Raw genomic sequence first — 9,273 nt, 5'->3', positions numbered from 1 at the left:
GGTTCCGCCTCTGTCAGGACTTCACAAGTCCCCCTGAGCTTATAGTGAAAAAGTAAAATCAACAAGAGACGTGAGGGCTAGAACCTCCTTGAGACGAGGGGGAGAGACAGTCGGGGGCTGCAGAGACCAGACTCCACTGGTGAGAGGTGGCTGTGCGGAGGTGGTGCTCCCACTAACAGAAGACCCTGCTGGCCGGTGCTCCTTTCCTGGTCAAAAGTGGCACACGTGACAGCACCCCAATAAGTATGAGAACCTACAGCTAGAGTGTCAGGTTCTGTGCCTAAAAAGGTCTAAAGGGCGGGCGCAGTCCAGCGCCAGCAGGGATAACTGGCCAGTGAGTGGCGTGGCCATGTGTCAATTACACTTCCTCTCACCACAGAGGAGTTTATGGCCCATGTAATGCACCTGTTGCTGTTAGTGATCCTCAATGGCAAAGACAAGGCCTCTTTAACCTCAGGCAACATCTTCTAATAAAATAGAATTGAATAACTGTATTTAAAATTAGGAAAATATTAAGAAAGTATCCAAAGACCATTGTCATGAACAGGTTCCCCCTCTGAACAACACAAGGCAAATTGGTTCTTGGACTGTTATGTACTGTATACCACTGACATCAGCTCAACATTATCTTCTTTCACACAATGCATAGTTTTTATTACATTAAGCTTACACCTTATGTGAAACGGTAGCAACAAATTTCTTCATCCGTCCCCTTTTCTTTACCCGTTTATCCATGCAGGGTCATGAGGAGCAAGTGCCTGTGTCTAGTGGTCATTGAGAGGGACCCGGCAGGTTTCCAGGCCATCACAGACCCACAAATTCCCTAAAATGCGAGCACTCAGTTGAAATGAAAAATACTGACACAATTATACGAAAAAAGGAAATTTATTCATGATTTGCATGCAGACTGAAAAAGAATGCCTCAACATTTTTAAAAATACAGGTTTAAAGGCATATAAATGCATACACAAACGTACAATATAACTCGTGTCTGTTTAAGTATTTGTCATTCACAGTAAACACATCTGATCTAACATTCAGCAATTTAAATCTCACATTCAGTTCTGTGCTGGAACTAATTTATCTGAAATAAGCAGGTCCAGATAGATATTCTCTTGAGACAGCCAGTTACGAAGCAGACAGCCACATCTTTGGAATCTAGACGGATTCATACTGAAATTAATCTGAAATTTGATGCAACTACACTATGATTGGTCCATTAGCCAATCATAAGATGAAGATGCTTAAGCTACTAACTATTTGTGGTTACATTATTGTGTCGTATGATTCGAGAAAAAAAAATTGAAATGTCTGATCTAACCGCTTTAAGTGTTGAAATAAATTGCGCTAACACTTCAGTGTTTCTCAGCTTTACCTGAACATTGTAAGGTGAATCGAAATGTAAATAATCTATGGGCGTAGTCATGTAAATTTCACACTTTCTAGACAAGATCACACCCATTCTAGAAAAGCCACATTAATAAAACCTTGTGAACTTTTACCTGTAATTACAAAGGGAATATGGTCTATATGGGTGGTGCTTGCACATACTTGGACATCTCAGATGATATCTGCTACTGAAGAACAATGAAACCTTCAGGATCCCATTCAGTCTTTGAATAAACACGTGCATTATCTGCATATGTCCATTCTTCAGCTAAAACAACAAAAGATATAAGGGGTACAGGAGTTTGGATGAACAAGTGAAAGAACGACAGGAGACTGCAGCGAGCTTTGGCCGGCAATACAAGTGCGACTGTGATTTCGGAGGCAGGGGTTTTAAAAATGTGCGGCTGCATTTACCCAAGCACAGAAGCCCAGACTCACAAGCAACCAGAAATAAGCTTTTAGTGAGGAGTTAGGAGAGTGAAGAGGATGAGGTGCTGGAGGAAAAAATTGAAATGCAATGTGCCCTGATCATGGAGGCTGGGAAGAGTCAGTCATTTTGCCTACATGTCAGAGGTGGCATGTACCAGGCCAGGTCTGTGTATACCTTTGTAACTACATGCAGATAAGTGCTATAAAATTTTCAGTCTATTGATTGATGTTGCTTAGAAAATGTGGCTTAAGTTCCCAAAGACTTTGAGTGTTTATTTTCAGTTGATATTTGCACTGAAGGTGATGGCTCAGAACTTCGGAAGTGGGGTTTTATGCACTGCTTGAAATGGGGAAAAGAATGCAGTAACCTTATTGGAAGTTTTCCTAAAACACATCAGGATTTCACTGACAAAGTAGAGAGTTTCTTCTAAAAGGAGGCCAGAGAGTTATGCTATATACCCAGATGTGTTGCTCCACTCTTGTTAAACATCCAGCTCTTGCAGGACTAAAACTTAATTCCCATCAGATATCAACAAATTTACTGTTTACTTCGTTAATGATCCTACATAACATAGTCTATATATTACGAGCCGCAGTACTGCAGATCAGATTCCTGACAGATTTACTCAGCTGTGCCTCCTATTGGCTCCTTGCCCTTGACTTTTCACCAATCATTGTTCCTCAAGAATCATGCATCCCTTCAGATTTCTGAAGCAGTCAGAACAGTGCAGAGCAAGTCGTGACTTCCTAATTACAATGAATGTGCAATGGATAACGCAGCTCATACGAATGAGCTGTTCCTTAAAGTTGCTCAAACCCGAACACAAATACATCATAGAAAACAGCATGCCAAGGACAAAAATTCAAAGTGCCAGTACTGGATACTAGAAAGTACTGGTCAGTTCGAGCACTGGTTCTACGGAAGAGTTATGAACAATTAACAACTTGCCTGTTGTGAATAGCTCTATGAACCCAGTCTGAAAAAATAGTGCTGACTGGATTGATAAGGTAAGAGCTACTCCCAAGAGAAGTCAAAATCAAAGTTGACCGTTTGGTGGGCAATATTTAATTGTGAAAGATTACAACTTGTCAATCTGTCAAATGAAAGAGAAAGTATTTATAGGGCCAATTAAGTATTACTGTAAATATGTCAACACATTTATACTTGGCACAAGTTTTCATCATTAAAATTATTTTATTGGTATTTGTCCTAATTGCTCTTGTGACATTAAGATAGAACTTTATTGATACCACATTCCTGCTGGAAGTACCCTAGGCAGCATCAGTGCTGCAGCTAGCTGCTGTAGCTATTAATGCTTAAAATAGCAATAACTTTATATGGAAATTACCACGTTGTGCAAAACTGACAGAAATGCAAATGTTTATGAAACTACATTCACATAAACTGCTATGAAATTCTTGACATTTAAGTTGTTTTTAACCCTGCTGACATTGGGTCAAAATCACCCATGAGGCCTCGTGGGTGATTGTGATGGCCTCAGCCATACATGGGGGTGGGGATGGGGGGGATCAGTCCACACACTAACGTCATTGGTTTATTTTGTTTGTAGTTGAACATGTGTTGTGGTAATGTAACTGAGTTGCTGTTGCTTAAATCTAGCAGTGGTGTTGGGAACCGCACTCATATTAGCACTGTGGTTTTTAAAAATGTATCCCAATCTATATTTTATGTTTCTCTTTTGTTGAGTTACCTGGTTTGGGGAGTTGGCTGCTTCCTGGTTGGCCAAGGGCTGAGGAGCACAATACCAGCTGAGCAAGACCAACCATGTACTTATCAGCACGGGGGTGTTATGGGTTTAGTTAGATCATTTGGTCCTCAGTTAGTAGTTTAGTTCCATTTCCCGTCATGTGAAAATGGTCTGACCATGTTACTATACTGTATGTTACCCTTCTTCATCTTTTGGGGGGGAGGTTAGTTTTGGTGAGTTAAAAGTGCGTACATATAGCTTGCTCATTTAAAATTTTTGTAAATCCCTTTTTGAGTAGAGTTTTATGTAGTTGACCTCTTTTATGGACCCATTAACTGTATTTTGGACTTCCAAGACCCACTTGGAAGACATTTTTCCTGTGTCCTCTATACCTTCATTGCTTGGTCCATCACAGTGATTTTAACCCAAGGGCAGCAGGAGGGTTAAAACAGCAGCAATACACTTTTGTCTTGACACCAATCTGTCTAGTCATTGACCCATTAATCTGGTCAACTTTAAACTACTTCTCCAAACTAAGGTACTTCAACAAGCTATCTATGACAGGTAATGTAATAAATATTTCCAACCTGTCCACATAAACCCACTTTAAAAGATCTGGACAATCTAAGTAAAGAACAATTAAATGTATGCAATATCTTGACACCTCAGAGAAAGATGTATTGTCGGAACACATGATCCTCCACGATCAGGGTGGGGTTAGGGTGTATGTAGCTTTATACCACAAATCATTGCACCAACAACTCACCTCATAATCAACCCTTCTACTCGTTCCTCACATTATTGTTTCATTTTACTTTGTTAGGCAGAAAAAGGACAAGGCCATCTCTGGTTCACTTCCGCCCTGAAGAAGCTATCAGAGCAAATGCCAGACAACTCAATACACTGAAAGCAAGTGGGTGAGGAACTGTGTGTAAAGATTGAGCCCTCTAACTCGGCACATGGGAAGACAAAAAAACAAATAGGTAAGAACACATAGAAGCTACTCAAGGATAGAATCTGTACCAGAAAATTCCTATAGGAATTCTGAGATTGATGAGAATCTGCAGGTCAAACTGGCCTCATACCATAAACATAGGCCTTTCCTATAGGACATTTCTGATTGGTGAACAAGCTAGGAGGGACCTACAGGCTACGAAACTATCGACATCTTTAGTTTGAGATCACGTCACATGTGATAAACTAGTTATTTTAGGAAACCGAATTTAAAATTCCCACAGCCATGTAGCGAAAACCCACCATTCAACAGTTTCAGCAAAAGTGATTTGTCCAACACTGAAGTCTCTTTTATACTGGTGTTAAAAGTCCAGAGGCGAGCCACCACACACACAGTTCCTTGGCACGCCCAGACCTCTATGGTAACTAAGGTGGATAGAGTCAGGTGGGTGGCTCTGAGAAGTTGAGTCCAAGCCAGAGCCACAAACCGAGATCCAAGGTGGAGGCGGTGGCGACGGGGGAAATAAAAAGCGCTGTGTGCATGAACGGCGGAGAAGAGATGCGCAAAGGGACAGCAGGGTGGGGGTTAAAGAGCGGGGAGAGGGGGGGGATGGTGAGAGGGCGGCGAAGACGGCGGTTAACAGAAGTGGACAAAGCGGGCAGGGAGTAAGGGTGGGGGTGTGCCCGCATTCACCAAGCCTTACTAAAAAAACAATATCCTCCATTTGTTTTAAGCACACACGAGCTTACCATGATACACCACACCATGTTTTCATCAGCTCAAACACCAAAAGGGAAACGGAGGGTACCATCCATCCTTTTGTATACTAAGGATCCGGATCAGCATCATGGAGGGGTCCTCACCCCACCCCGTCCCAGCCTGCCCATCACTCCCACCGAGGAGAACCCAAGGCTACGGGTACAAACACTGCCATTGCAGTAGAGAACGAGTTTACGGACTGGGTAGAGGAGAAGGTGGTGATGGCAGAGGGGGGGGGGAGGAGGAGGAGGAGCAGTGTTATCAAGGCACAGTCAAAGGAGAGGGGTGGGGAAGAGAGGTCAGTGCTTTTATGATCGTTTTTTTGATCGTTTTTGGTCGTTTACCTTGATGGTGAGGAGAGAGCGACAAGTTCCTGGTGCGGTGGTGTCGCGCTTAAAGTCGTCCCCATGGCTGCGCGTTGGCCATTCCAGGTAGCATGGTCACCTAATTCAGTTGAGATAGTTAGTTCAGAGCTGAACTGTCGAGTGTGGGGGAGGGGGCTTTTTATTGCGGAATTACATGTTATCGCGCATGCAGGTCTGAGAGTGAAGTGAACATAGACACACGAAAAGGGAGACTTTGGTGCAGCAGGGAGAGACCAGACCAGACCAGACGCACACCCATCAACCCCAGGAAAAAGGACTGCTCCACAGATCAAAACGCACCCAGGCCATTCCATCTGTGTGCCTCTCCCCAGCCCTCAACATAATTTTAGAATAGAGTTATTTGTAATATAAATTACGGATGGAAATCAATTTAAATTTTGGACTTTTTGCAGCAAACAAATGAAATGCTGCAGAAAAGTAAACCTGTTTTATTTATTCTTTTTGTTTGAGAGGCTGGAGAGAGGAAGGAGCTCCAACCCAAACTTACCCTGACCAAAGAGCAAAGCTGGGCCAGCATCTACACCTGTCTCCCCCTGGATCCCCAGTCAAGTGGGTCTGGTGGCCATTTTACACAAGAGAAACAGATGGTGAAGAAGAGCATCAACAAAAAGAAGGTGAAATGTCCAAACCCTTTGCTTTCTTGTACCACAGTAGTCAGCCAAACATTCTTTATTATAAGGTTTTATAGTTTACATAATCTCAGTAAAAAGCATGCTGATATACTTTTTTTACTTGTCTTTTCCCTCCACTCTTTTCTATAAAAAAAGGCTACATTAAAATACTTTTCTAAAAAATACATGGCAAACAAGACATTTCGCAAACCACATAATTCTACAAAGGATGCAACTGGTATGTGTTTGTATATACACACACGACACAGAAAGATTACACTGTGACATGCAAAGTCACTTAACCACTAAAAACCACTGGAGGAGGGAGTGGGAACGGGAAACAATGAGGCAGTCGGGTGAATTCAGAGGGTTTATCTTTGTGTGCATTTTACTGCTGACAAACTGTAATTGTAAAAAAAAAAGAAGAAAAAGTTAAAATAAATTGTTTTAAGTTATTTTAAAACTAGAAAATGGAGTTTGTTACTTGGGCCTGTATCTCATTGAGTTGCAACTTGTAGTGATGTACTGTGAGCAGCATTCGTGAATGGGTTTCCAAATGGTCACACAATGTTCGCATGGGATCTCGTGTCGCTGAAACTCGAAACAAAAACGGTTCTAAAAACTTGCAAACAAAATGTCAAAATAATTGTTGCAAATCTGAAACACCTTGTATTCTTTTCAGTTTAGTTTGTGACGCTGGTGAAGATTCTCAGTCATCCAGGACATGGTAAATTCAAAAAAGTTAAAGACAAAAAAAACCCAACAACTGGACTTTGTAACAGAAGACGTTTCGCTTCTCATCCGAGGAGCTTTTGCAATTCAAATAACAGAGTGTGTGGATCGAGCTATAAACCTGAGCTAAGCTAGATACATGTGCAGATTGCCCTATCAATCCTCACAATAGGGGTTCGTCAAGGTCTTTGTTAGTTTGATTTGCAGTGGAACCAGTCATTTCCCAGTCATTAGCTACGTATGTTTACATGGACATAACTAATCGTAATAAACGGCCATTCAGAAGAAGAATGTGTCATGTAAACGCCCTATTCGGATAATTTTTTGTTTATTCAGCTCGATCTGAATGAATTTGTAATCCGAATGAGAGGGGTGGTTTATGCAGATTCATAATCCGAACGGTGTGCATGTAAACACTTAATTAGATTTTATTCCGATTGTGGAAAACTGACCTGAATGAGCATGTGCAACCTATGTCCTCACGTATTTCTGTCTGGCTAGATGCTAATATGTCGGGGAAGTAAAACTTGTCAGTGAGCGACACAACATTTCTACTAGAAACTTTGAAAGAGCTCAAAATGATCTGTATTACCTGTAGCTCAATCAGGGAGTGCAGTAACGTCCCCACCATCATTAAAACCTGTCTCGGGTCCATTTTGGGTGCTCAGGTTTGTTTACGTTAATCACAGAAGTAGAACTTCTTCTTCTGTCGTTTTTTAAGGTGAGTTTACCACTCTGCGCATGTCAGTGCTTCTATTCTGAATACAAGCCCGCTGTATGTAAACGCTCGTCGTGAACGGACTGTGCCCATGTAAACGAAACATTTGGATTATTTTATTTGAATACATTTCAATCTGGTCAAAGAATCTTGCGCGTGTAAACATAGCTAGTTTCACATATATCAGGAATGTCATCCATGTCACCAGAGTGGCTCCACTGCAAATCAACCTAACAAAGATCCTAAAAAAACACTATTGTGAGGACGGATGGGGCAATCTGCACATGCATCTAGCTTACTCAGCTTTATAGCTTGAACCCCACACTCTGTTTTTTGAATTGAGAAAGCTCCTTGGACTAGAAGCGAAACATCTTCTGTTACAAATAAATTCCAGTTGTTTTTTGTCTTTAACTTTTTTTTTTTTTTTTTTAGTTTCTGACATTGGGAGGGTTTTGCGAAGTATGAAAACATATGATAGGAGAAAATAAAAGAGAATAAACCTTGTTCAAATTGAGATTTAGGAGGAGCAACGTAATCAAGGTCTCCTTGGTCTTCGTGACTAAAATGCAATAAAAAATTAAAAACTCCAGGTGAGTGTATCTTTTCTTGCAATTTTGTGTCTCCAACTAGTCGCCAGTTGTCACAGCTCATTGAGATACGAGCTTTAGGACTTTAGCATGGATGCGAAACACAACCCATGCAAGTCATTTTGTTGTTTCTTTAACTATAACAATTATCTAGATGTGATAAATCTCACCTATAAGCTTTACCAACTAAATAAAACGGATCCTAAAATACTTTGTAGTTGGAATCTAAACCACGTTTGTTAGTTAAAAAATAAAAATGTATTTTTTGGGGGGTAGGGGTGGGGTGGACACTGAAAGACACTGCTCCATCTCTCACTTCCATTGGTGCTATCGCTGTCATTTCTGCTTAAAAACCAAAGGCTCATTTCGAGCCCACAAGGCTCGAGTTTGTGGCTTTTGAACAACCATTTGATATAAAACAAATCTAATATAGGTGTGCAAGTCAAAGAGAAAGCTTCACCGCTTGTAGCTCTCTGGATGCTAAGCTCCACCTAAAAAAAAAAAGATTTAAAAGTCATGTCAAAAGCACTTAAAAATGGGAGTTTTCCCCACGTAATGCACTTCACTCAATGCGTATAGGCACGTAACTGACCTTATCACGTAAATTTATGATTTATAAAACAACTAATTCAGTAGTTACACATTTTATCCCAGGTAATGTATGTAAACAGTATTGATGCAAACAAAAGATATACACTATTTCTAGTTTTTTAAAAGGCCTCTGAACACTAAAATAGAATTTGGTACAGAAGAATTGATTGGAAAAGTAAAAAATAAAACGTCTATTTTCTTGCCTATTAAACAGCTGAAACCAAAGCTTCACAAAAACAAGACAGCCGACAGGATGAAATGTATTGAATAACACTGAACAAAATACAATCTATACTGAAATGTACACTAAGAGGTAGGCAGCTGTAAGTTAGAAAAAAAGAAAGAGGTGGAGAAGTGTCTTTCAGTGTTCTAGTTTAAAGGTAAGAGAAGGGATTCGAAGAACGGCC

This window comes from Nematolebias whitei, chromosome 1 (assembly GCF_014905685.2).
Source record: "Nematolebias whitei isolate Nwh7 chromosome 1, NemWhi1, whole genome shotgun sequence".
In the NCBI taxonomy this organism is placed as follows: Eukaryota; Metazoa; Chordata; class Actinopteri; order Cyprinodontiformes; family Rivulidae; genus Nematolebias; species Nematolebias whitei.
The sequence above is the reverse complement of the archived record's forward strand: the minus strand, read 5'-3'. Positions refer to the sequence as shown.